Genomic DNA, 27,250 nt, shown 5'->3' on the forward strand with positions numbered 1-27,250 from the left:
CAGGATTCTGAATGCAGGATTCTGAACGCAGGATTCTGAATGCAGGATTCTGAATGCAGGAATCTGAATGCAGGATTCTGAATGCAGGATTCTGAACGCAGGAATCTGAACGCAGGAATCTGAATGCAGGATTCTGAATGCAGGATTCTGAATGCAGGAATTCTGAACGCAGGAATCAACGCAGGATTCTGAACGCAGGATTCTGAATGCAGGATTCTGAATGCAGGATTCTGAACGCAGGAATCTGAACGCAGGAATCTGAATGCAGGATTCTGAATGCAGGATTCTGAATGCAGGAATTCTGAACGCAGGAATCAACGCAGGATTCTGAACGCAGGATTCTGAATGCAGGATTCTGAGTGCAGGATTCTGAATGTAGGAATCTGAATGCAGGATTCTGAATGCAGGAATCTGAATGCAGGATTCTGAATGCAGGATTCTGAACACAGGATTCTGAATGCAGGATTCTGAACGCAGGGTTCTGAGTGCAGGATTCTGAATGTAGGAATCTGAATGCAGGATTCTGAATGCAGGATTCTGAATGCAGGATTCTGAACACAGGATTCTGAGCGCAGGATTCTGAATGCAGGATTCTGAATGCAGAGCTGCATCCTGGCGGCACAGAGAGGGAGCGGAGCGGTGTGGCGTGGCTGTGTGCAGCCAGTGACAGCCTCTGCCCTGAGATAAGGCTGTCCCTCCTCCTCCCCACTCTGCTGTCTCTCTGTGCCAGCTTTCTGAAGCATCCCCCGTTCCCTACCTGCCTCGGCCCGTGGGCACGCAGCGGGGCGTGAGGATGTGCGGGGTCAGCCTGGTTTGCAGGGAGCGCCTGCAGCACGGGGCTGGGCAGGGTCTGGGGGTTTCCTGATGTGGAACAGTCCTGAGCTCCAGCTTTGTGCTGAGCTGCTCAAAGCAAACCCAAGAGGGTTTCAGCTGGCCTTGCTTGGCCTTGGAGAGCTAGAGGTCTGGCAGGGGTGCTCCCCTGGGTGTAGGGTGGGGGGCTGTCGGAATCTGAGGTATTGATGATTCCCAGATTGTAGAAAGTCTCTGTCTGTCAGCCCCACTGCCAAAGCAGAAGCCATAATTGGTCTGTGCTGGTTTCAAGGTTGTTTATTCTGTTTATCTCTAACATGTTCTGCTGCCCTGCCGCAGCTCTGTCCTGCAGGGCAGCGTGTGGGGCTCTGCCCTCAGTGGGATGGTACAAACATTAAATACCACAAACTACCTGTGCTGGATTTACAATAACGTGCCAATATCTGTCACCTACGTTGGACAGTGTGTCCCCAGCCTAAACCAACAGAAAAATGCCAACACCGCAGTGAAACATGGAGGGCATGAAGAAGGAGAAAAAGGACAAGACACACCCAATTTCCTCCATCTTGTCCCCTTTGAACCCCTAATCTAGAATCCTAAAATTTTACTTTTGCACCGGTGCCACACTTAATTATTACTCATATCAAACACTCAGAGCTGGTAATTGATCCTGTAAGATTGAAAACTCTTTTCCATGGACAGAGATCACAGCCAGTGTCTCTGGGGGCTCTGTCCAGGGGGGTTCTGACCCCTGCCAGGGTCCCAGGGCAGCCAGAGGGATGTCCTGGATTCCCACAGGAGGCGACCCTGAGACTGCTGGCAGTGGCTGAGCTGGCTGCCCCAAAGCAACTTGTCACTGGCAGTTCTTGTTTTGTCTCCTGAAATTATCCTCATTCTGGGTTTGGATGCCGCATCCTCTTTCACCTACATCTCTTTTTCTTTCTGCACACACCTTGTTCTCTAATTAGTTGAATTTCTGTCTCTGCTTTGCTTCTACTTCAGTCCTTTTCCCAGCTCTGCTGTTAGATCTCGCTTTTCTTTACTTTTTGTCTGCCCTCTCATGGCTGGATATTTATTTGCTTATTTTAATTCCTCCGGTGGGAAAGCCTTTTCCGCACCACATCTTGTAGACATCAGAGGATCTTCTCGGCCCCTTTCTGTCCTCCCCTTCCCTGTGCCGGCGTTTTTCCTTTGCTCTCTCCCCCTCTGCGAGTTGTGCTGTTGCTCTGCTCTCACTGCCATGGTAACTTCAAAAAGACACGGCCATTTGATATCGCAGGCGAAGGAGAAGTCCGCAGGAGTGTGTGCGTGCGTGTGGATGTGCCAGGGGAGGAAAGGGAACATCCTTTCCCTTTCTCCTTTCATTTTTAGGTTCAAAGCCTTTCATTACAGCTGCTGGGAGGAGGCAGGCCAGCTCGCTGTGGGACAAGAGCTGTGAGCCCCATCCTGCTCCCCGTTTTGGGGCTGGGGGTGCTCAGCTGCTCCCTGAGCCCAGCTCCTGGCTCTGCAGCAGCGAGGAGGGGAAAAAAAGAGGCAGCAAAAGTCTAGAACATAGCAAGGAATAGCTCTGTTCCTGGGGGGAAACATAGGGGGCATTTGGAGCTCTTTCTCCTGCTTTCACATCTATTCTTGAAAGTCTTCAGTGGAGGAAAACAAACACAGCACTTCAAACCACAGCAGCTGCAGGGGATGCAGGCTGCAGTGGCAGCATGGGTGGGACTGGACCCACGGGAGGGCGAATGTGGGGGAGCCTCCCTGGGCCTTTGGGCTCAAGCAGAGGTTCCCCAGGGGTGTGCTCCCAGGTAAACCTGCTGATTGCAGCTGGGAGTGCAGCCAGCACCCTGCAGCCCAGCCCTGGGGCTGTGCAAGGAGTGGTGGAGGCTGTGGCTGCAGCTTTCAGCCCCATCCCTACCGAGCAGGCAGCACCATTAGCCCATGGAATCATAAAAATAGAAAATGACAGAATCACAGGTCCGTGAATGGTTTGGGTTGGAAGGAACCTTAAATGTGAACTCATTCCAAACTCCCTGCCATGGGCAGGGACACCTTCCACTGGAGCAGGGACACCTTCCACTGGAGCAGGCTGCTCACAGACCCATCCAACCTGGACTTAAATGCTTCCAGGGACTTCCCATGGCTGTCCTGCCCCAGAGCAGGCAGTAGTGCCCTGGGCACTGATGTGCTGTGTGCCCAGAGCTGGCTGGGATGAGGAGCCAGAGCTGGAGCTGGGCTCCTTCAGTATCTGGCAGCAGAGGGCTGCCCTGGGAAATACAATTACCGCTTTGGACTGGTTGTATATTTTCTTCACAGTCTCATTTTGAAGCAATAATGATCTTTTCCTCTCCCCTGGGTGCTTGGGGCATTAGTTGCAGTGAGGGGCTGTGGGAATGGCTCCTGCCTGGGAGCATAAAGGTGCCAGCAGTGAGGAGGAGACCTCAGCTTCTGCTTTGCCTAGTTTGGTACCAAAAGCTAAGACAACAATAACTGGAGAATGTCTCTGTGTTGAGGTATTTGTCTTGTGGAGCTGGGGGCAGGAATCAGTCCCACAGCTGTGGAGAGAGGTGCAGCCCTGAGCATCACGACAGGGTTGCAGGGCCGTGGGGATCCCATGTGGCACCAAAAGCAGGGCAGGGACGTGCCCAGGGTGGAGGCAGGGCTGGTGTGGAGTGATCCCTGTGCAGGCAGGAGCAGGATCACCACTGCTGGGCTGGTGCTGCTGTCTTTGCAGGAGGGAGGGCTGAAAGCAGCTTTTCTGCTGCATGGAGCTGGGGAAGAACAAACCCAGTGCTCCACAGGGACCAAGGAGGGGGTTCTCTGCAAAGATTTCCTTGTATAAATACCCTCTTGTGGCTTTTGATATGGCTGGGGAGGAGGGAGGAACAATCTGGGCCAGCAAAGCTGAAATCCGGTTTTCTAATCTGTGAAAACCAAGCAGGTAAAGAACAGAGGCAGGAAAAGAGCAACCAGTGGTGACCTCACTGTGTGTCTTGAGTGAGCAGAAAGAGGTCCCTGAATGATGCTCTGCCCTGCTCACCTGTCCCTGTGCCCCTCACACATCTAGAGCTTTGTAGAGCACCTTTAATGAGTGCCCGAGGGCCAGGTGGCTGCTAATGAAGCAGGATGTGGTTGAAACCCGTTCCCTGGTGCAGGGGGAGCTCAGTCCATTACCTTTATCATAACAGCATCATGGCCAGGCTGTACTAATACAGAACACTTTTCATTTGCATGGCACTATCAAGTTACCCATAAGGGATTTGACCAGGTGCTGGTGCTCCTGCTCCTCGAGGCAGCTCTGCTGCTCTGCTCCCACCGAGGACGTGCAGCTCGAGACATGCTGGGGAAAAATGCAGCCAAATCTTGACTGAGAGAAGCACAGGCACACCTGGCCAGGTAGGGCAGGCTGGCTCCAGAACTGGACATTCCATGTGCCTGGGCTCAGCTGATGTGCTGCAGGCAGGAACGGGGCCGTGGAAACTCCTTGGTCTCGGCTGTGCATCCTGGAACGGATCTGCAGAGCTCCCTGGAGAGGAGAGAACTGATGGGGACGGTCCCAGAGGGAAAATTCAATGAAAAAAGATGGAAAGAGAAAAAGGGAAGTTCCACTTGGATTAATACTGGTTTGGTTTTCATCTGAAAGTATTAAAAAAATTGGAGGAAACTTGTAAATGAAGTGATGTTTTGTGCTGAAAAGACCTGAAAGTCTGCTAGCGAAGGCTTTGACTTTGTATTTTTCTGTAAGCAAATGGCAGATATGTTTTGATGCTTAATCTCATTTATTTTTATTGGAAAGGGTGTTTGGCTGTTTGGTTTTGTTTTCCCATGCTTTATATTGGAGAGAAAACATCCTTGATGGAAATGTGTGATCCAGGAGGGAATCTGAAAGTCTGCCACCAAACACATCTTTTCAGTACAAAATGTCTCCAGCACCAGAATCCTGGGTTAATTTGCCATTCTTGCTGGGCTACAGACAAACTGTTTAGCTGATTAGAGCTGTGCAAACACACCCACCAGCACACGCACTGGTGCCCATAAACCCACAAACAACAACAAGCCACGGGCTGGTTTTCCTTTCCAGAGCCTTTCAGTCCTTACCCCTTTGCCCAGCTGCAGTGCTGGGTGTGGAACCAGCCTGTCCTACAGAAACACCTTTATCCCTCTGACCTCTGTGTGTCCTCGCTGTCCCCAGTCCCCCCCAGCACCCTGGGGATCCTCTGTGGGGCTGCAGCAGGGTGGGCTGGGCGTGAGGAGCTCCAGCCCATCCTGGAGGAGATGAATTGACATGGACATGCCAATTGTGGTTTGGGGGTGGTGTGGGGGAGGTTTGGGGCTGGTGCAGGAGGATCTGCTCCCTCTGGAAGGGATGGGCTGGAAGTGTCCATCAGCTCCCTGTGGGATGCAGGTGGGTGAGGGTTCCTGCATCCATCACCTCCCCTGTGGGATGCAGGTGGGTGAGGGTGCCTGTGGGGCGAGCAGATGGAGGCAGAGTAGGGATGAAGGAGCCTGGAGGTCCCAGGGAGGTGGGAGGGCTGCCCAGCCTCTCCACAAGGGATGCTTGGGAAGGGGGTGCAGTGTGTGACAGGGCTGCTCCCAAACCCCCCAAACCCCCATGGGCAGGAGCAGCACGGGGCTGAGCCTCCCTGCTCCCCTTTCCTGGTGGCTGTGACACCCTGTTCTCACAGGGAAATCGCAGTGGCTGCCCAGATCAGCTCCTTGTTGCTGGAGCAACACAGAGCAGCGTGAGCAGCCCGAGCACCTGGTCCCTAAATCCCAGCATTAAAGCCCTGTGGTGTTTGTGAGGCAGAGCTGCAGGGACACACACACACACAGAGCTCTGCCCATCGTCCCTGCCTGGAGCACACAGAACCCCCTTCTGCTCCTGGGGAAAACAAACCCATACACCCCTTATCATACAGCTTGGCAAAAAGAAATTTAACCCCCTCCCCAAAACAAAAACCCACCAAAAAATGGTGTTTTAAATTGAGTCATATTTTCCCAAACTTCCTTTCTCTTTGTCCTTGAAGAAAGTCTCTTGGTTTCCTCTGTCTTCTTGCTGAGAATGAATTTCCTAGCAGAGACACCTTGTCAGCTTTTTTTTCTTGGGCTCAAATTCAATGTTTCAAATGAAATGCCTCTTTTAGTCTCATCTACTTCATCTACAAGAAGATGGGTGAAAAAATCTATTTTCTTTCTTCTTTTTAGAAGATTTCTGTTTTCCCTCCAAGTGGCCTTATGGCTCCTTTTAAGAAATTATATAACAAATTGTGAAAATCTGGAAGGGAGCTGGTAGTTTGATTTCTTTAAGACTCTCCCTTCTGCCACCAAGACAAAGAATGGGAAAGTAACATCTAGTATGCAAAAAACAATATAATGAAAAAAATATCAAACCTACTGTTTTTGCTTTTGAACAAGGTGCAAATTAGCGAATATTTGTTAAAATTTGAGACAGCAATTGTCTAAAAAAAATAATTTCAAAGAGGAGAAGGTTGTTTTTCTTCTTAAGTAAAAAAGCCCCTGAACCTTTCTTTCTTTTAACTTCAAAAGGGAACCAGATTGCAGAGGAAGAGAGAAAAACCTTAAATCTCGTCTGAAGGGGAAGCAAGTGACTTAGTGAAAGTGATCTTATTTGTGAGGGAATAATTTTCGGTTCACTGTGTTTTTTTTCCCTAAGATCATGATCAAGTGACTTGTAAATTTTTAACTGAGCTGGTGGAACCTCTGCTCTACCTGCCAGGGCAGCCAGAGGGATGTCCTGGGTTCCCACAGAGGCTCAGCAGCCGCACCACCAATGCAGCAGCACAGCACCTGGATGATGAGAGATTTGCTCCCAGTTTCCCTCATGCTCCTGGGAAGCACGAGGTGAGGACACAGAGAGCTGCCCCAGCCAGGGGCAGGGTGGGTGCAGAGATGCTCCTGCATCTCCTGCATCTGCAAGCAGGGTAAAAAAAAAAAAAAATAAAATTAAGACCAGTGAAAGGACAAAAAGCTGAGCAAAACCTGACAGCAGCTGGAGCCTGTGTAAGGGCAGAATTACAAACGCTGTGGCTCAGGGCTGGGCTCTGGCTGGGCCTGCTTGTGTCCAGAAGATGAATATTTTCCCCTCTTTTGTAGAGCAGCAAAAACTATCCTTGTAGCTGTTGAGTCCTTTTTGAAAGTTAGTAAGGGTTTTTTTTTTTTCTTTTTTGCCTCAATAACCTACAGCAGAGAGTCCTACAGGCTAATTATATGTTTCATTTAGAATCCTTTAATTTTTTTGGAGTTCAAATAGATAACCGTGTTTTTCCCCCACATCTTTGATTCAGACAGATGATTTGCTGCATTAATTGATATGTGGAGGAGGGGGGGTAGAAATGAGCTGTATTTATGCTTCAAAAATATCTTTTCCCAACTGCATTTTTTTCTTCTATGAATCCTCGTATTTATTTCAAAATTATCCTGAAGTGAATGTCATCAACCTTTGTGCAGGAGTCTTTTGCTGGATTAATTAGTCCATAATGAATCTACTTCTCATCCAGTTTGATTTTCAGCTCTCAGGCTGGCCTGGTGTCAGACTGCACCAGAAATCTGCTTTCTCTGCGGAGCTGTCAGATGGAGGAGGGCAGGGCGCTGGGGCTGCTGAAGGAACGACACTTTGGAAGAGTTGGGATTTTGGTTGTTGAGGTGAGAAGGCATTTGGGGAGTGCTTGGCTCCTGCAGGAGCTGCTGGAAACCAGTGAGATGAGAGTGGAGCCATCCCAGAGCCCAGCCTGCTCCGGGCCCAGTCGCTCTCCTGGATGGCACAAGCATCCCTGATGGATTCACATCCCACAGGGAAGATTTTGGGTGGCCCGGTCCCTTGGTGATGATTATCTCAGCTCTTCCTTTTCCAGGACAGAAGGAGAAAGCTGTGAAGGTCCCAGCCCCGAAAATCAGGCACCAGAGTGAATCACACCATTGCACTGGCACGACACCAGCCGGGGTCTCATCTCCCCAGGGAGTTCTCCAGCTCTGCTTGCTTGCTGCTTTCTTGGCTTTTTTTTCTTTGCCTTTCAACACACTTAGGTGAAAAAAAAATGGGTGTGAACAATTTTTCATGAGAAGCTTCCATTGCAAAAAATGCTTTTTTTAGGAGCTCAGCATCTTTATGAGTGCAATGCCAGAAATCTCACAAGCTGAAGCTGAAATGAGCTGGTTGCAAGATTAGGTGCTAACAGTTGGCAAAGCTTGAGTCCCAGTGGCTGAAACACCAGAGAAAATGGCAGGCAGCTCCTTGGCTTTTAAATTTGGGCTGTCTCACTTGTGTGACAGGAGGAGAGAGGGTAGGACTGGGCTTGGGCTGGCACGATTCAGGGACAGCTTTTTATGGCTCTCATCATGGTGACGTTCTGATTGCCTCCCCGGCGCTAACGAAGATATCCCCTGATGGGCCTGCCAGGCAGGAAAATATGATTATCTCTGATTTCCAGAGGAGCCTGCTCCACGTGGCTCTCGTGTGACAGTGGTGGTGACACGTCCTGTGCAGGTGGTGCCTGCATGGGGCTGGGGCTGGCTCCACCCCGGCTCTCAGAGATGCTCCTAAAGCCACCAAAAAACCCCTTCAGATCAGCAATGTTTCTGGCTGAGAAATGTGGAAAAAATGCCATGTTGGTTTTGTCTTGAAATCTTCAAACCAAACCAGTTGGTGGTTTCTGGGGAGGATTGTCAGTGGTTTTGTCTAGATATCTGAGAAATTTTATAGAAATGCCTGCAAAAAGGAAAAAAAAAAGTGCATGTTAGTAAGAGTCTCAAGAAAGCTGGGAGATGAAAAACTTTTTTTTAGGAGAGTAAAAATGGATGGAGTGTTTTGTGAGGTTAAAAATGTTTGATGCTGGCACTATCTTGGTGTAAGGTGGGGAGAAATGTTTGTGAAAACATTCATTTGGGATGAAACCTTCCATGTGACAGTTCAGGTCAGCCTCTGGCACACCAAGGGGCTGTGACCCCTGGCTGGGCAGTGACTGCCTGCCAAAATCTCAGAGCTGCCACCTCTTCTGCAGCTGGAGGCTCCGTGCCAGGCCCTGCCCTGCTGCCTGAGAGGGGCTGCGGGCTGCTGACACACAGCAGAGGTCTGCAGGAAGGTTTTTTGGGCAGGAGGAGCTGTGCAGCTCAGGGACAGCCGCTGAGATGAAGGATGATGCCTCTGCCCTGCTCCCCTTCCACCTGAGCCCAGCAGCACGCTCAGCTTGGCCCCTGGGTGGAGAGGTGGCACATATGGATTTTGATAACTTTCCTCTGCTTAGAGGTCACAGTCCACTTTAAATATTCATGTTCTGAGGGACATTAAATAAATAATGCTGAACTTGTTAAGCTGAGTGGCTTGCAACTTTTGCATTTTGTGTCTTGTTTGCAATTGAGAAGGGATGTGAGGCTGCTAAACACAACCCGCTCTTGAAGTAGGAAAGGTTTTGCTGTTCAGGACCCGTTTCTGCTCGCTGGCTTTGAAAAGCAGGACTGAAATGGTTTGCAGACAGGTGTCTCCATACCTACAGGCTGGTTACCATTTTGGGGAGAGAAAAGCGAAAAAAGGGTCCTGCAAATGGATGGTTTTGTTTTGATCAGCCCTCAGTGCCCAGCATGGGTGGTGTGTGTGGTGGTGGTCGTTCCCCTCAGCCTGGCAGTGGCCCTGCTGCAGCCTCAGTGCTCCTCAGGGATCCTGACAGGGGTCAGGCACTGCCCATCCCTTCCTGTGCATCCCAATGCACTGCCTGTAGTGTTTGCAATAAAGGGCAATTTGCAGGAAACCCCCGTGGCACGAGATGAAAAACAAATGACCAGCACCTTGTATGTTATTTTTGCATCCATTTGGTTGGCACCAGAATATCCCCCGGCGCCTTGGGACTTGCAGCTCAATTCAGACCCTCGCATTTGCAAAAGATGGTTAATGAATATGAGGTTTCAAGGCAGGAGCCCTTCAGTGACACGAGATTTATGCAGAGACAGTGATTATACTTCCTCCCTCCCCCCTCATCTGCTTCAGAAGGAATATGAATCACCAGGTGAAGGCCTCCTGTATTTGTAAATCAGCCGAAACATAGCGGTGATGTGGGGAAGTTGTACTGAGTTAACGGAGCTACTTCTCAATCTCAGAGCTTTACATAACCCCTTCTTAACGCACTGTTATTTCCTTTATAGATAGACTCATAAATTACTCCCGGTACACAGAGAGCGTGGGAGGCTGCCTGTTTGCACAGCGTGCGACCAGGACCTGCACATTCAAATATCGGCAGACAGCTGGAACACAATCTGTGAAAAGGCACTCAGAGCCTCCAGGTCTATTAAATACAAACTTAGAACATCCACCAAGAATTTTATGTCTTGCACTTACGTGGGTAATGCCAGAAAGAATAGGTGCAATACCCTGGGGACTTTGTCAATAAATGTCACAGCAGAGCATCCAAAGAATCTTCTGTGGGTGGGTGGATGGGTGTGCACGCAGAGCTGGAGACATATGTGTGCTTCTGCATGACTGTGACTCTCTGTATAACTGAATATCTGGGCGAGGAGGATCAGCCTGTGATAGCTATAATTCATCTGGTATCCCATTTTGTGCTGAACTCTAACCACATCGAGAGAATTAGGAAACGTGTTACTTTGGGTTCTGCAGATGTTTTACTGCAGTCACATAAACCCACAATGTATACAGAACCCAAATTGTCCTTTTCTGAAGTTATTTTCTTCCTAATGTGGGGAAAATTTCCATTATGGACAAAGTTGCCCTGTTTGCTTCCAGCAGTACGTCCAAATTACACCCAGAGCTTTTACCAGATGGGGCTGGGAGATGCAGCCCTCAGACTGATGGACACAAAGGGAGGCAGGATGGAGACTACAAAGCCTCTGGTGGCACTTCCATTTCATTGCCTTTTTTATCCTGCTGTCTGACTTCTTCAAACATCAGCATCTGATTTAGAAATGAGGTCCAAGGCCATCTCTTATCTCAAACCCTCCAGTGATGTGTGGTAACATCTACACTGCTTTTACCTCAGGTAGCAGCCCAGATTTTACTGATATATCTCAGTTTCCTGTTACCCACATCCAGTAATCAAAATCTGGAAAAAATTGGATAAAATTTACTTTGGTTTTAATCTAAAGGACACCTCTTTTGACATATTTCCAGCTGTGAATAGGTGTAGGTGTTCAGGCTGGTGAGATGTTGGATTTGATTAGTAACATAATCCATTGGGCATGGAAACAATTCACTGCTCCAGGGAAACTGGTCATTTCTGGTATTTTTGTTTCTTTGAGGAATAAGCTGTGGTCAGGAGGGAAGAACAGAGATGTGAAAACAAATCATGGTCCTGAATGGCTGGGTGGATGGTGGGCTGGATGAGGGAGGACGGGCTGTTCCCTGCCAGACCTGCTGCATGCTCATGTGTGACTGTTTCAGTTGCAGTGGTGCATCCTTCAGTCACCAGAGGATAAAAGCTCTTGCCTACAAAGTCAACCAGATGCACGAAAATGCTTTGGGATTTTGGAATAAGAAATGGATAAAAGCCCAAATGACTCTTTCTCATTGCACTGCTAAGGGATTTTAATAAAATTTGATTTAAGAGGCAGGGATTAGGTATGGCGCTGTGTAAAAACATCAATTAGCAGAAGAACAAAAAGCAGTCATACAGCTTGAGATTGTTAGAAACTCCTGCTAGAAGTATTTGGTGAAGAATTTCAGAGGCATAAGTTGCCATGAAGCTAGCAATTCTCTTCTTGATTCCTCTGGTAGCTTTCTGTTTTTATAGCCATGGGGGAAAAGAAAATAAAAAGATTAATGTATCTGGTTTTAAACAATCTATCCAGGGTGTGGGAAAAAGCCCTTCTTACGCTTTGCCTTTCAATTCTCCAATAATAAATTAACTATCACAGTTTAAGATGCAATTGTTGTTCTTTTATGTCTCCAGACTAATGCATTGTGACACCTCGATTACATGAAGTGTGGATGGCTCCTCCTGCCCTCTCTCTTCTGGGTGAAAGCCTGTGAACAAATCGAGGGAATGCTCACCTGCTGCCTGGGCTGGATCTGCCCCATTTCTACAGCAGAAATGGGCATTTCTACAGCATTTCTACAGCATTTCTCCATCCCGCGGTCCCCAGCTGTGCCTGCCCCGGTGGCAGGGAGGACACAGGACACCCGTCCCCACGCTGCTGTCAGACCTCCCAGCAGCATCTCTGAAGGGGCAGCACCTCTGCTTGTGCTCCTGCGTACCTGCTGTCCATAATAATTTTAAAAATTAAATATTAAAAGATAATAAGCAGGGGGAGAGGGCGGAGGCAGCGGCCGCTGTGTCCCTGCTCCTGCACAGGTGGGAGAATACCACCCACAGCTACAGTGAGAGTAATGAAATGTTTTGTGACTGAGGCTGCCTGGCCCTGGATCTGCAATAATCAAATCCTGCTAAGGCAATTTAGCAAGATGTGGGTTTTTTTCTTTTTTTCTTTTTTTTTTCCCCAAAGAGAAGACAGTTGGTTGTTCTTTTATTCCATCACTGGGCTGTGCATTCCACCCACTCCCCTCTGGCTGCTCTGCCTTGGCCAGGCTCTGCTCCCCAGGGCTGGAGCAGCAAGGCTGGACTGTCCCTGAAGCCATCCTGTACCCAGAGCTGCCTGAGACTAAATCCCTAAGCAGAACTGCTCAGTTTGGACACTCCCAGACTTAGGCAGTGCTCCTCAGCCCATCTCCATGAAAACATGATTACTGCCATTAAGTACATCCTGTGATGCCCTCAGGATGCCCTGGCTGAACCTCAGAGCTCCTGCTGGAGCTGCATGCAGTGCCCAGCTGTGGAGGCACTGCCCTGTGCTCCTGATGAGTGTCCATGGGGGGTTTGAGATCATTGTCACACCCCGAGAGTCACACACAAAATAAAGGTGCCTGCTTTCCTTCCTCCCACTCCCTGCAGGGCTCATTTTGCAAACTGCAGCTACTGAAATGGGGAGCCAGCTAGAGCAGCATCACTCCAGCTGTGGAACTGGGATGGTGCAACAGAAACCTGCAGGAGGAGGACACCCACACTGGGCTCCTGGAGCATCGCATTTTGATGGACTTACTCTTCTACTTGTGAGGCAATGGCTGTTCCATCCCAGGCTCAGGACCAGGTGAGTGGCCAGTGGCCATTGGGTCATCATACAAATCCCCTCCTGCCCCATCCCAACATCTCCTTTGTTGTTTGGCCCTTCAGGAATCTTAATGGGACCCATAACATTTAATGGGTTTGCCAGTGATAATGTCATTTTAAGTGACATAGCTGTGATAAATCGCTTCCACACGTCATTTAATTCTGTTTCTAAATTTTTATGTATTTTTGATAGGCCAATTTATCCCTGTTGCAGCTCCAGCCCGTGCAGTCAATGGCATTCCACTGGGGGTGAATTTTGTCTGCTATTTACAGTGTGTGCTTTTAAGCAGTGATTGGTGTGACAGCGTGATCTGTACAGCTGTCTCTCTGTATTTATTCTTTGCCTATAAGTTTGATTTATACTATCTTCAAACAAACAAAAAAAAGCTCATAGCTTTTCATGTGAATGACTTTAAATAACTGATTAACGATTAATTTTAGCACAGCTCTAATAGAACCGGGCTTGCCAAGTTTATGGGCTTGGCCAAGCAATTGCAGGTAAAGCTGCTGTGTGCCCCTCTCCAGCTCTAAACCTGTACTGAGGTTTCCTTTATAATTGGACAGTGCCCTCTGGGTTCAGTCTGCCTGGATGTGTCTGACACGGCTCACAGCCTGCGAGGGGAGGTTTGATGTCTGCTGGCAGCGCGGGTACCACCGGGAGCCAGGGGAGCTCCTGCTGGGGACAGCCAGCCCCACGCCCCACCCCACAGTGGGCACTGGCAGCGACTGGCAGTGCTCCAGTGCCCTGCTTGGACTCGCCTTGTCGTGGTCAGATTTGTTTTCATGTGTTCTAAGAGCTTACCCGGTGTCTGTGCGGGCAGCATCCTTTGGGGCTCGTGTCACACGGGGAGCCCCAAGGCTCTGTTTGTAAAGCTGCCTGTGGGAATCCAGGGCTTCCCTCTGGCTGCCCTGGCAGGTCTGGGACCCTGGCAGGGGTCAGGAACCCCCCTGGACAGAGCCCCCAGAGACACTGGCTGTGATCTCTGTCCATGGAAAAGAGTTTTCAATCTTGATGAATTACAAGCTCTGAGTGTTTGATATAAGTAATAATTAATTGTGGCACAGGTGCAAAAGTAAAATTTTAGGATTCTAGATTAGGGGTCCAAAGCGGACAAGATGGAGGAAATTGGGTGTGCCTTGTCCTTTTTCTCCTTCTTCATGCCCTCCATGTTTCACTGTGGTGTTGGCATTTTTCTGTTGGTTCAGGCTGGGGACACACTGTTCAACGTAGGTGACAGATATTGGCACGTTATTGTAAATCCAGCACAGGTAGTTTGTGGTATTTAATGTTTGTACCATCCCACTGAGGGCAGAGCCCCACACGCTGCCCTGCAGGACAGAGCTGCCCCGAGGTGCCAGTCAGGCTCATTCAAGCAGCAAACTCCCTCCCAACAGAGCAGCTACTACACAGTTAACCTTTTCCAGCACTGAGCCCTCTGAGATGTTTATTCCAGCATTTTCCTGCTTCAGTTACCACCTGTGGTACCAACAGGAGGAAGGATGGCTTTGTCAATGAGAGGTTCACGTCCTGCAAAAAGAAGGAACTTGCAAGCCAGGAAATGTGTGTGTGTGTGTTTTCCTGGAAGTTGAGTCCTGAATGTGTTTGTAGTGATGTGTTTGCAGAAGGGGAACCAGAAGGAGCAGAGGGGTTCCATTTTTCCCAACATTAATGCAGTGAAGCCATCCAGCTAGGAGCACCCTGGCTATTTAGTTGTCAGATTTGTTCCTGTCAAAGTCCTAGGAAGGGAATAATATGGGGATTTTTTTCCTCTTTTCTTTAATAAGACAGCAGTGCTTCAAAAGTAGTAGAGGATAAGGCAAAGTCTGGGAATACAAAGCTTTTTTATTGTTGTTACTATTAATCACAGCTCAAGCAGACCTGCTTGAGAATCCCTCTTGTTATTTTGTCTGCTTTACTCTGGTTTATGTTCCCTGAGAAGAGTTTGATTAAAAACTGTTACATCTCATTTTGCTCACAAGGTTGAGGTACTATATCGTTGTCACCTGTCTGCAGCCAAAATTATACGACACATCATGGAAGGGGTTGAATATTTTCTACTGGTTTTGATCTTCTTCGAAATATCATTTTCACTTTGTGTAGCTAGAGAATAGTTGGCCTCCTGCCGTTCCCATTCACTTCATACCCTTGAACAATGAGAATAAAATCTGCCTGCAGTAATGTTCAGTTTATGTTGGGGAATTTTTCCAATAGAGAAAGGAAAATAAAGAAGCTTTATGAAATAGCGGTGCTATTCTCAGATAAACAGATATTTTTGCTGTTAACTTCATATTCAAGGGGTAGCAAGGAGGTCAAGTCTAGCTGAACTCATAGCAGAATTGTGGAACAGTGTGGTCATTCATTTGGCCTTTTGGGCTTTTGGAGATCTTTCTGAAAATGCACTTAACTCATGCAGATTTTACCTTCCTTTGTGAAAAATGGGCAGGTTTATTGCAGATGTAATGGTGTGTCTCTGGTGCTCCAGTGAATGTTCCTCAGGGCTGAAGGATGCCAAGGCTGCAAGCAGCCCTGGAACAGGGAATGTGTGCTGGGCAAGGCAAATATCACCTGGGGATGTCCATGGTTGTCCCTGGCCTCAGTGGTGCCAGGGAGCCCTGACCTTCAGGAATTCTGCTCTTTCCAGCCCTGGGACCCTTTCCTGGTTCCCTGCCTGCCCTGGCATTGATGTTGTGCCAGCCCAGCAGTGGCTCCATGGAAATGGGGATGCCAAGCAGATTTCTTAAGAGCACCACGGCTGTATGAAACACATACATTTCTAGCATGACTCTGCAACAAAACATCAGCTCAACTACTTTTTATTATTAATTTCAAGCTCCAGCTGCTGCCTTGAAGCATTTTGTTTTGTCATTTTGAGAGTTGCTGCTCAGAGCAAACAAAAGGGAAAGAAAAATGAGAGCAAGGGCCCTAAAACTGACTAGTAACGTAAAGTCTAGCAAGGAAGGCTAACTGTGACTAATAATCCATCAGGGTGGCTCATCTGTCAGCTATAAAAGCATCATTCCTACAAGTTTACTAAAGCTTTTTAAGATCTAAGCGGAGTTAGAATGAAGTTAGTGAACTAAGCTTAGTTCACTGCTTGTGACAGCGGCAGGGTGATGGCAGTGTGTGATGGCACTGTGTGATGGCAGTGTGTGGCCAAACATCTGTCACCACAGGACAGGGTCTCCTTCAGTCCTGGCCACAGAGGACAGTCAGTACCTGGGTATGTAACTTTGGCCAAACCAGCAACTCCAACAGCCTGGGGGGTTGCCCAAGAGGGGCTTAAGAGTGGGGCCTGCTTTGGGAGGGAACCTGTGCCTGCTTCCACACAGCATGTCTTGTTGGTCTCTTATCTTTTCAAGGCTTTGCTCAATCCTCTCCTCAGCTTTGGTGTCACAGTGGAGATGAGGTACCTGGTGGGGCTGTGGGGAGGGCAGGGGCAGCCCTGCACTGTCCCTGCTCACTGGAGGATATGGAGCTCTACCCCTGCCTGTCTCTGCCAGCACAGAATTTTCCTCCCCAGCACAGACTTTTCCTCCTCAGCACAGACTCTTCCTCCCCAGCACAGACTCTTCCTCCCCAGCACAGACTCTTCCTCCCCAGCACAGACTTTTCCTCCCCAGCACAGACTCTTCCTCCCCAGCACAGATTTTCCTCCCCAGCACAGATTTTCCTCCCCAGCTGGGCTCTGCCTGGCCAAAGCAGGAGCAGCTCTGTGAGAGATGGGCTGAGTACATGGAGGGCACGAGTCCTCCGCGGGCTCCCACCGAGCCCAGGAGCTGCTGGGGTTGGTCCACATGGATTAAACCCATGCTGAGGGTTTTGTGAGGGTTTTCTCACCAGCAGATATTTGCTCTGTGCCTCCTGCAATGCCTCAGTCACCTTCTCCAATCTCCCTCCCAGCGACTTTCCCTTTGCCCTCAACTAATCCATCATTTGGAAGCAGCCCTGGAGTGTTTGCTGCTTTACACTGCCGACCTTCAGGCTTTGCTCCCACCACGGCTCTCGGGCCACACTGATCCCTTTTCCCTTCGGAGACTGCCGGCACATTCTGGTTTTGAAACAGCTTCATATAAAACTGGAAGGAGGTCTCAAATCCAGATCAAGCTTAACATCCACTGCCGATCCCCCACGTACTCAGCCTCTTCTCTCCTGCAAGTTTTAAGCCATTCTTTTCACTCTGCTGCTTTGTGGGGCTAATGAATTTGCTGCTGCTATTCCCTCTGAGGAGGGGACGGGAACAGTCACACAATTGCTGTGAAAGGCTTAGAAATACATGTAAGTCGTTTGGGTTTCTCTGTGAAATCTGAATTCAAATCCCCACTCTCAGTAAAAAAGAAAAAAAAATTAATAAAAGGGAGAAACACCAACACTGAAGAGAAACAACTTAAAAAAAAAAAAGTTCATAGGGAGTCTGAGGTTTCACTGCCTTTATCTCTAGTCGGGAATGTTGTAGTGTTGCCTACAGAGCCTTTCTTCTCTGCATTAGGCGAGCGAGGAGATTTCATTTCATACATCATTTACAATGGAGTGCATCAAGAGCAGAGTTGGTGCATATTAACAGGGATGTGGGGAAAGAGTTGGGTTCTTTGAAAGTTTCAAAGCATCTCCACCAAGGAGGGGAGCCCAGGCTGCTGATTCCCCCTCTCTCTGTCGTAGCAACTGTGCAAACCAAAAGCCCATGGAATGGAAGAGTGGAGAGCAAAGCACTGAAGGCTGTAATGCACCAACATCCCCGGGAGCTGGAGTAGCACAGGGATGCTGGAGTAGCACAGGGATGCTGGAGCTGAGCCCCGAGAGGCTCTGCTACCCCCTCTTGCTCCCCTAACTGCAGTGAGTCCAGGGTCCTCAGCAAGGCTGCTCATGAGCTGGGAGAACGTGAGGAAGACATTGTCCTTCTTCCTGCCCAGCCCATCTGACCTGCAGCGCCCATAACCAAGCTTTCTGCATTGCCTCACACTGCACTTTGAGCCAGGCCTTCAGACCACCACAGAATGGCCACCCCGTGTATTCATGGCAAAATCTTGTAGATAATGACTTGGGCCAAGAATTGATTCTTTTCTTGTTCATGACATTTGGGTTGGTTTTGATTTCCTCCTGGAGTTTGTGTCCATAAGATACTCTTGAGAAAATTGTAGCTCGTGATGAGCTGTAAAACTACATCTAGGGATGCTGATGCTGTCTCATCACAGAACTCAAGGTGCTGGAGCTTTCTGGAAAGCAGCAGGCACCACAAAACATGCTATAAAATTATGGAACTGGCAGTGGAATGGCAATGTCTTCTCCCTTCCCTGTTCCGAAGCTGTTGTTCCTTTGGCAGGAGCTGCACAGGCCACCCTGCAAGAGGGAACAGGAGCATCCCCAGTGCCTTGTGACATCCGTGCCAACACTTTGCCACCTTCCTCGTGGCTGGAGAGAGCCTTCGGCCAGGGAACCAGGGGACCTTGGGCCTTTGTGTGTGGAAAAATCCTCTCTGCCTGCTGTCCCTTGCCTGTTCTACACAAGGCCACCTGAGTGGTCTTGGATTTTGTCTGGAAGAGTCTGGCAGAGAGCCCCAGGAACAACTCCAGTCTCAAGGGCATCTTCCAGGACTGCTGCACTGGGAGCACAATGATTGCCTTATCTGCCTGATGCTGCTCTTCCACGTACACATTTGTAGGTCAAGGGATTGGAAGAGGTTTAAATAGGAGTTCCCATGGCTCCTGAAATTAATACAAAGTCTTATTTGGCAGACATTAATATAAAGCTTTTCCTGGCTGTTATAAAATTCACCACATTCTGCTCTGGTGGGTCACCTTAGCACTGTGATCTGAGGGAGAGCAGAAACAGCAGCAAAAATGCCCACCACGTTTGGGAATGCCTACCTGGACTCAAACACCTTTGGGTTTGTTCAGTAATTGATGTTGAACAGAGAGGTTTCCCTGGATTTACAACGTTTATTTTCAATTAAACTGTTGACTGGTGCTTGCTCAGAGTCTGTTTCCAGAACTGGTGATGGATTTAAGTCGCTCAGGAGACATTCAGTTTGCTCCAGGCGACATCTTCAAGGTTACAGGAGGAGAAAAACCCAACCATGTTGGGCTTCTGTCAGCTGCAATTTTTGCCCTGTTAGAGTCAGGAAATGAAAACTTTACCCATCCCTCCCCCATGACTGTGCTCAAAACTCCACAATCTATTTTCTCTCACTCTTCACCTCTTCTCCTTTATATTGGCTGCTTTGCACCAAAAGCCCCACAGTTACATGCTCTTTGACACTTGCATTTCAAAATGCCTGATTGTGGAATTCTGCCAATACCAGCAATTGATCTGGTGCCACAGACCAGCTTAATTATTCAAGGTCAGTCTCCCTCTGTCTCTTCTTGTCCAGGGAGCAGCAGCTATGGGGAATAAAACTTGAACAGTCTTTAAATTTTAATCATAAACTTTAGGAAGTCACAGATTTGTTTTGCTGTATGTGGGGTTTTCTCTACTGTACTGGCTGCAACTTTTGCAGCCTCTGTGCTCAGAGCACGGCTTTCCTGCTCAGTACAACACTGGGCTTTTGTAGAGCACTGTGTTTTACACTGCTATTTAAAATGCATAAGTTGTGTGATCTAAGCAGTTTCCAGTTCACTTTTGAGCTCCTGTAAAACGTATCCCTGAAGGCATTTCAGCTGAGCAACCAAGAAGGTGAAGGTATTAGAGGTTGTGAAATGGCTTGTCTGCTAATTCTTTCTATGTGCATCTCTTCAGATAAATCTCCTGTGACCTCCTGCTACAAGCAGAACATTAGTTAAGTATCTTCTTGGTAATGGAGTGTCCTGGACCTGATCCTGTATTAAACTAAGGGCTCTCCACAATGTCTGGGAAGACGTTTGCCTGCAGGGGAATGGCAGAGGTGCCCCTGGAAGCACACGAGGTGCAGGTTGTGGATTCTCTGAGCAGTGCTGGGCTGGCCCAAGGCGCTCTGTCCAGTGTGAGGGAGCCTGGAGGCTCGGGGGGCTGCACTGCCCGGGGCTGGCTCACAGAGGGCTGGAGATCCATTTACAGCAGCCCTGGGCATGCCCTGCACTTCATCTGCCCCAAGCTGTGGGCAAACAGGGAAGCCTTTGGGCCCCTCAGTCCATCCCTGAAGCAACTTGGATAACTGACAGAGCCTGAGGAGCTTTAATTTTAATAATAATTCATCAAAATAATGATGACTTATCAGTTTCAGAATAGTAATTATAAAATAAGAAGAAATTCTGAAAAATATCAAAATGGTTTATAAAATTGTTGTTATCATTATCACTGTTGTTATTGTTAATAATAATAATAATAATAAATTAACATGGAAGGGGGGCTGTATTGCAAGGTAGCAAGAGGTTAATTTTGTCTGCTGTTCAGACACTTAACTTTGTTAAAAAATTAACAAATTAACTTCAGACAGTTAACTTTGTCTGCTGGGATCAGACAAAGGGAAGGAGAGCTGTGGAAAAGCAAGGGAACTGGGGTTGCTAGACAGGGTTGCAGGCATCCTGCTGATGGGAAACGCAGCCTGTGCTGGGGAGAGGACCTGGGGATGGTCACACGAGGCAGTGCCAGGGCTGCCTGGGCAGAGCCCTGCAGGGGTGAAGGCACCTGGCCCACAGGCAGGGTGCTGAGGGCAGCCTGCCCACGGCCAGGGTGTGCCAGCTGACACTGGGCTCAGGACTGGCATTCCTTACACATTATTTTTGGGGAGATAAAAATAAAGCCCAGCAACCACCGTTAATTTTCAGCCTCAGCGTGATGACAGTATCTCATTTTTCCAGCACCCAGCAATGAGAGAAAAGCTCTGTGTGAGTCAGGGAATGGCAATGTCTCTTTCCTGGGGATGAAATGGTTCCTCTTGCAGCGGGCTGGGCTGCCCTTGGTGGTGCTGCCGCCTTCCGCGGCCCTCGCTGGCTTTGCTACAGATTTAAAGCAGCACTGCTGGAAGCTTTGCCTCCATAGCTGTGCTCTGCTGTCCTCCTTTGTAATGAAAACGTCTCCTTTTTCATCATTTTTAATTTCAAAGCCTTCGGGGGTTGGCTTTCTCAAGGCTGCCTCTCAGTCTGTGAGGAGCAGGGTGTCTGGCTCTGCCCTTCCTGCCAGCCCCATGGCCAAGGCTAGTTGGCTTTCACCTTCCCCAGCAATAGTTTATAGCTCTTGGCTGCTGTTTACCCAGCACCTTGTCTCACTTTAAAATGTATTTCTCCATGTGAAACATTTGTTCCTGAGCTGAAGCACTCGCTGCTAGTTTGGGGGAGGTTTGTTTACTGCAGTAACCAGCTTGCTCTGTATGTATTCCCATCACTCTCCCTTGCTATAACCTACAAATCTCTTCAACTTACTCAGCTCAATACTGGAGATGGTTTTTGAAGTCTTCTTTAAAGTATAGTGAGTGCCCTTAAAAATTTTCCCAGCTTTGAAAGGTTCTACCTGTTCTAATGCAATTCCCAATTTTAAAGATAGGAAATAAATATCTTGGGGATGGTTGGCTCACATACAGCTCCTATCTCTTAAAACATTAATGGTCCATGCTGTTTGATTCTTTTTGAAAGTACTCAGTTCCTGCTTTGTTTATTTAAGTTCTTTTCTCTGTGCTGGGACTTGCCAAATGGAGTTGTGTCTCCCCCAAACCCCCACTACCACCCTTTCATTCACAGAAATCAGTGAGATGCAAATATGGCTCATTTGGTTTTAGCACTGCCAACTTCTGTTTCAAAAATCAGACATAAGGTCCCTTGAATTTTGAAAAGAGTTTCAAAAAGCTTTGTTGAAGAAATAAATTCTGAATAATTTTTGGTTTTGCTTTCTGCATCTTGTGGCTTTGAAGGTTCACACTTCTGAGCCTTCATGTACAATCATAAGAGATTGAAAGTTGCTTTACTGTTAATAACTGCTGCATCCCCTGCAATCACACAGCTCCGAGAGGGAGCCACTGTAGGAAATGAGCCAAATCAAATACTGCAGCTTAAAAAACTCCTAAGACTTGACAACAACAAATTCTGCTCCTGAAAATCGCCCCTTGGTTTGCCTCCAGCAGCTCTGAATGCTGGCAGGACCTGGGAACAGGATGGGGGCATCCACACTGTGGGACTGGGGATTACAGAAATCAAGTTTGAAGGTAGGAAAGAATTAGTGGCCTGAAGAGTGCCTGGCCCTGAAGGGGCTTATCAAAGCTCAGCTCTGCTTTGTGTTAGAGCTGGTCCTTCAGCCCTGGGGCTGAGCCTGGGCTGGTTGAGGCTCCCAGCGACACCCCTCTGGTTCACCCAGGACTGTAAATCCTTATCAGCCTTATCAGCTGGAGCTGCCTCCCCTCTGTTAGTGTCATTTTAGCCTGTCCTGTCCTGTGGCAGGTATCCACAGCGGTTTGGCTGGGTATGACTGATGTCTTCTCTAATTGGTGTCATTTGTCAAGGAGAGAAGAGCTGGGGCAGAGGCAGCTGCCCTCGGGCAGCACAGGGGCTGGAGCCAGGGCGCTGCTGGAGCCAGGGCGCTGCTGCAGGCTGGGCAGAGCAGGGCTGGGACAGATGCTGAGCTCTGAGCTGAGCACAGCAGCAAAAGCTCTGCTGGGCACACACGGGTGGCATGGCTTTGCTGTGGGTTCTGTCTCTGTCAGCTCCTTGTGCAGAAGGTGAGCGGGGACTGAGCACCGGATGAAGATGATTCGGTCTGTCAGAAATATGGACTGGTTCTTTTTCTGCTCTTGGATATGTTGATGCCATTACACAGAAGTCAGGAGACAAAGCTCGGGATGGCTGTGGCTGGGCATCTCTGCCCCGTGTCCGGGTGATGCTGACAAAATCCTCTCCAGTGAAATCCTGCCTTACACACAGAGCAGCAGTGGCACCAGCAAGCGAGGGGGGCCGAAAGCATGTGTGCAGAGCCCTGGCAGTCTGGAACAGAGCATCTGCAGGACTTCATTAATCAGACACGATTTTTGGGCAGCCAGGGCTGGCAGGCAGGTCACCTAACGCCCCAAACTTCAGTCGGGGCACCAAAATTCCCCTTTCTATTCTGCCTTTTAAGTCTTTTATCTTTCCAGTCTGCAAGATGTGAGATAGCAGCACAGGCTTTCTGCTTTCTCCCTTTTTTCTTCAAAAGAAGATATATATATAAAGATATATATATATATATTAAAATATATATAATTTATAGAAAACGTATACATAAAATAATATTCAGTCTAAATACATGCAGACACACACGAAGCATGTTGCAGAGCCTGTGGGAAATACTGTCTGCAATGGAGTTTGCTAATTACAGCAGCTCTAATGGCAACTTCCCCCCACCCTTCCCAACAGCAACAGAGATCAAAACCTTTTTTGTTTAAAATATTTACTGTACAGCTTGCAAAGCTTTAATCAACGTAACATGACGTTTCCTTGCAGCAGCCGAGTAATAAATATGCAATTAATAGGGAATTGAAATACCCCCATTAGCTGTTTGCAGAGCCTCCACTTCCCACTGCACAAACGCTTTCAGAGCGTTTATTGCTCTGCCTGCAGTCAGCTGTGCCACCTGAGCACAGAGCCAGGCAATGCCCCCTCCTTGGCAGGGGCACAAGGGCTGGGAGAGCAGCTTTGGGACTTTTGGGGTGAGGATCACTCCTGCTCCTGGGTGGCACAGGTGGGCTGGGAGCAGCAGATCCACCCACAATTTCTGTCTCTCCCGCCTGGGAATTGGGCTTTTGAGCTGTTGGTTTTGCTCCATGACTGTGCACAGCTCACAGGGCCAGGCAGGCTTGTTCCTGTGGCACTCCTGGCCAGTAAGGGCTGGCGGTGGGGAGCTCTGCACATCCCTGGGTGCATGGAGCTGCTCACCGCAGGGCTGCTCCTGCACTGGGGTACCCCTTGGGCAGCCTGGCACCTGAAGTGGCCCATTGGCCAAGTCAGCACCTGCTTTCTGCAGTTTACGTACTGCTTTTTCAAAATTGAACTTCCCACCGTGGCTGAAGCACCATCCTGGCTCTGCCTTAGGAGGCAGCACGAGGGTGGCTTGAAGCCCCCAGAGAACAAAGTGGTAAAATGCACACAGCACGACCACTTCAGAGCATCCTCCAAAGCCTTGTCCCACCCCTGAAGCCACAGTGGGTGAGCAGGGCCTGAACTGAAGCCACAGCCCAAGCTCCTGGCTGGGTGGCTGCCCATGTGCCACCCCTCCAGCGCTGCTCAGGGTGGCACTGAGCGCTGCCCAGGTGGGTGTGGGGGAGCTGGGGAGCTGCTCTGTAGCATCCAGAGCAGCAGCCAGATGCTGCTTCCCTGCAAAGCCTCCCCACTGCACGGGGAGGAGGCGGCGCAGAGCCCCGTGCCTCCCAGCTAAGCATTAGTGAAGCTTTTTAATCTCTCACTGTGGGATTTCTTTTTGCTTCAGCATCGCACCATAAAGTATTTCAGACAAGGTGACATTTTCCATCTGCATGAAGTGCTTGCAAACAGTGGGAATTTAACTTTTATTGGCCTGATTTAGGGGTATGGAACTGTGCATAAGTCTTGGTCTCTCAACCTATAGCCTTGCACTTTAAGTGATGAATTAGTCAGTAAAATAAACAGGGCATTATCTAGCTGTACACACGTCTGCATCTTCCAAAGAAAATTAAACTGTGTTTGAATGTACAAAAGTAATGATGGTGAAATCCACTGGGCTATAAATTAACCAAAACTCAGAACTAAAGCAGAACTTTCTGAGAGCTTGGAAAAGCTCTTCTCCTGGAGCAGAGTGCTTTGCCTGCGGGAGGGAAGGGGTGACCGTGCTGAACAGCTGTGCTACGCTGTCCCTCTGTGTGCCTGGGTGCTCACAGGGCTGGGCAGGGCACAGGTGAGCTGCTGCTGTCCCTGAGCTCCCATGCCATCCCCAGTGCCCAGGGAAGGGGGATCCATCAATTACCATCTGCAGCCATCGACAAACGTTGATGTCTTAATGGCAAGCACCACACCTGCAGCTGGTGTGATGGAATACTGATAGAGACGTTAGTACCAGGCTGGCCACGGGGTTTTATATTTCATTTAACCCAGAACACAGCGCACTGCAATGTATACATTTGTAACTGCTCCCTTGATGGTCTCTCTGGAGTATTATAAAGATTTATCATGTAGTGTTTGGTCAATACTAAATACCGTGAAATGTCAGCAGAGCAGTTCTTGGGACTGCTTGAGCAGTAAATAACAGAATCCTACAATATCCAAAAAGAAATGAGCAGGTGAGCAAGTAACCTTAGAGAAACAAAATGAAACAAACCCAATCCCTAACCTTTAGGAAAAAAACAAAGCAGAAAGGATTTTATTATTAAGTACCCCTGTGTTTTAATGAGATTTACGAATATTTGGCATTTAGATGCATTAGTCTGGGAATGCTGCACCATGGATATTTGGGGCCACTCTCTCTTTCCACCCCCATGAAATCCTGGCACCTCCTGCTCCATGACCCTGTGGCAGCAGCTGCAGTGGCAGCGAGCAGCAGGAGCATCCTCTGCATCCTCCCCTCCAGAAACCTGCCTGAGAAACAGCAGCTGCTCCGTGGGAGGTGGGGGACACCCCTTCCCACCGCTGACAAATCCCTCCCCAGCTAATGGTGGGGATTGCTCTGGGAAAACCTTCCAGGATGTTTTTTTTACAGGTCACAAGTTGGCTACTGCTTCAACATATGTTCCTCTTTGCCTGTCTCTGACTTGCAGAATAGCTGCTAACTAACCAAAAGACAACATGGTGAGCCAAGGCTATTAGTGAATAATAATGCCATTTGCAGGCAGCAAAGGCTGAAAGGCTTCCAGAGCAGTTAGCAGTCTGCAGACATCTCCCAGAAATGCAAGAGCAGAGCTCCTGTGCATCAGCCAAGGAGCAATTATTCTTGGAAAGCACGTCTGCCTCACGCTTTTAAATCTTTTCTAGTGTCTTGCGTTTAAAAAAAAAAAAATTAAACGTGCTGAAAGAAAGCAGAGAAACTGGAGCAAGGGACTCTAGAGGCTGTGAGTGAACACGGCTGCAGGTGTGGGCACCTCCTGGCATCTCCAGCTCGGTGCTGGCTGCCCCATGGCAGCAGAGCCAGCGGGGTGAATCCTGGCTGGGCAGCCTGGAGCCTGGCCTGGAGCAGGAGAGGTGACCCCTCTGTGGTCCTTCCCAAGAACAGCATGCAAAGCTCCCAAAAATTGCATTTTTAGCTGCATTTACAACGAACTTCAGTCAAGCAGGCTTGTTTGTTGTTGGTTTTTTTGGTTTTTGTTTTTTCCTTTTGGCCTTTCTCGTGGTTTTCTTTTCCCCAAACATCTCATTTGTAGCAGAAGATTATATTCCTAATGGGGTCTTTCTGAGTGCAGTATTGTACACAGTTCTGCTCTTTAAAGAACTAGCATGGATCCTAACAACTCTCCAGGCAGGAAATCTGGTGGGAACTCTGCTTTCCTGCTTACTGATCTATCGCTGAATTCAGCGATCCCACGGAGCCCATCAGTGCAGTGCCTTGGTAGCAAGTAATGACACAGGGAGCCACCAAAGGACTGTTTTATGGTCCAAACTCGTTAACTTCAGAGAATAATTCTTCTGCAACATTATTATATTTTTTGGCAAATCACCGAGATGTTTGCTAGTTTATGCCACATTTTTATTTAACCACTGTAGTGCTATCTTTTTCCCTTTTTATTACATTTTTCAGTTCCTGTATGAGACTTACTGTCAACATTTGTGTCTGTATGTTGTAACATCGTTTTTTTTTTTTTTTTTGGTTGACTTATTTTAATTATGCATTTTATTTTAAGTGCATTGTTTTATGACATCACTTGTTAATTGTTCAATTATCACTCTGTTCCTCTGCTGCTCTGCAGTGTGCAGTAGCCTTGAAGTGCTGTAGAGGCATGCCACAAACAGGGGAGGCAAAAAAAGGTTTAAAGACCCAAAGATGCATCGCAGGCAGTTCTGTGCTATTTAATTACACGTTGTTTGACGAGTAATTGGTAAGAAATGAGCTCCTTTGTCAGCGCTGTAGGGCTTTTGCAGTGTGCCACCAGGCTGTGGCCGGGCTGAGGCTTTGGCCCGTGGGGTACCAGCTCTGGGGACACTGTTGGGACTGAGAGCCCCTCCTGGCACACAGACACGGCTCTGGGGTGCCAGGTGAAGGTGCAGGTGAGGAGGAGCTGCATTCCCAGCCCTGCTGCCCTTGCCCAGCTCACTGCTGCCACAAGCCCACCTCCCTAAATCACCTCCACCCCGACCCCCTGGCCACTCTCCCACCCGCCCTGGCCAAGGGATGCAGCTCCCCATCACCCTCTGCATCTCAGCGAGGAGACAGAGCCTGTGGGCTGCAGCTCTGCCCCCCTGAACTGCGGTAATTAACGGCAGTAATT

The 27,250-nt window shown here is 48.7% G+C and overlaps 1 long non-coding RNA gene across 1 annotated transcript in view; it reads right to left on the reverse strand.

Moving 5' to 3' along the window:
- Window positions 1-1,254: 1,254 nt before the first annotated feature.
- LOC140684144 (uncharacterized) overlaps window positions 1,255-27,250 on the reverse strand; it is a 192,898-nt gene continuing 166,902 nt past the window's right edge. Inside the window, exon 3 of the long non-coding RNA XR_012055914.1 lies at window positions 1,255-8,530. This is a non-coding gene — a long non-coding RNA (uncharacterized lncRNA). The remainder of the gene's footprint in view (window positions 8,531-27,250) is intronic.

Source organism: Taeniopygia guttata, chromosome 4A (assembly GCF_048771995.1).
Source record: "Taeniopygia guttata chromosome 4A, bTaeGut7.mat, whole genome shotgun sequence".
In the NCBI taxonomy this organism is placed as follows: domain Eukaryota; kingdom Metazoa; phylum Chordata; class Aves; order Passeriformes; family Estrildidae; genus Taeniopygia; species Taeniopygia guttata.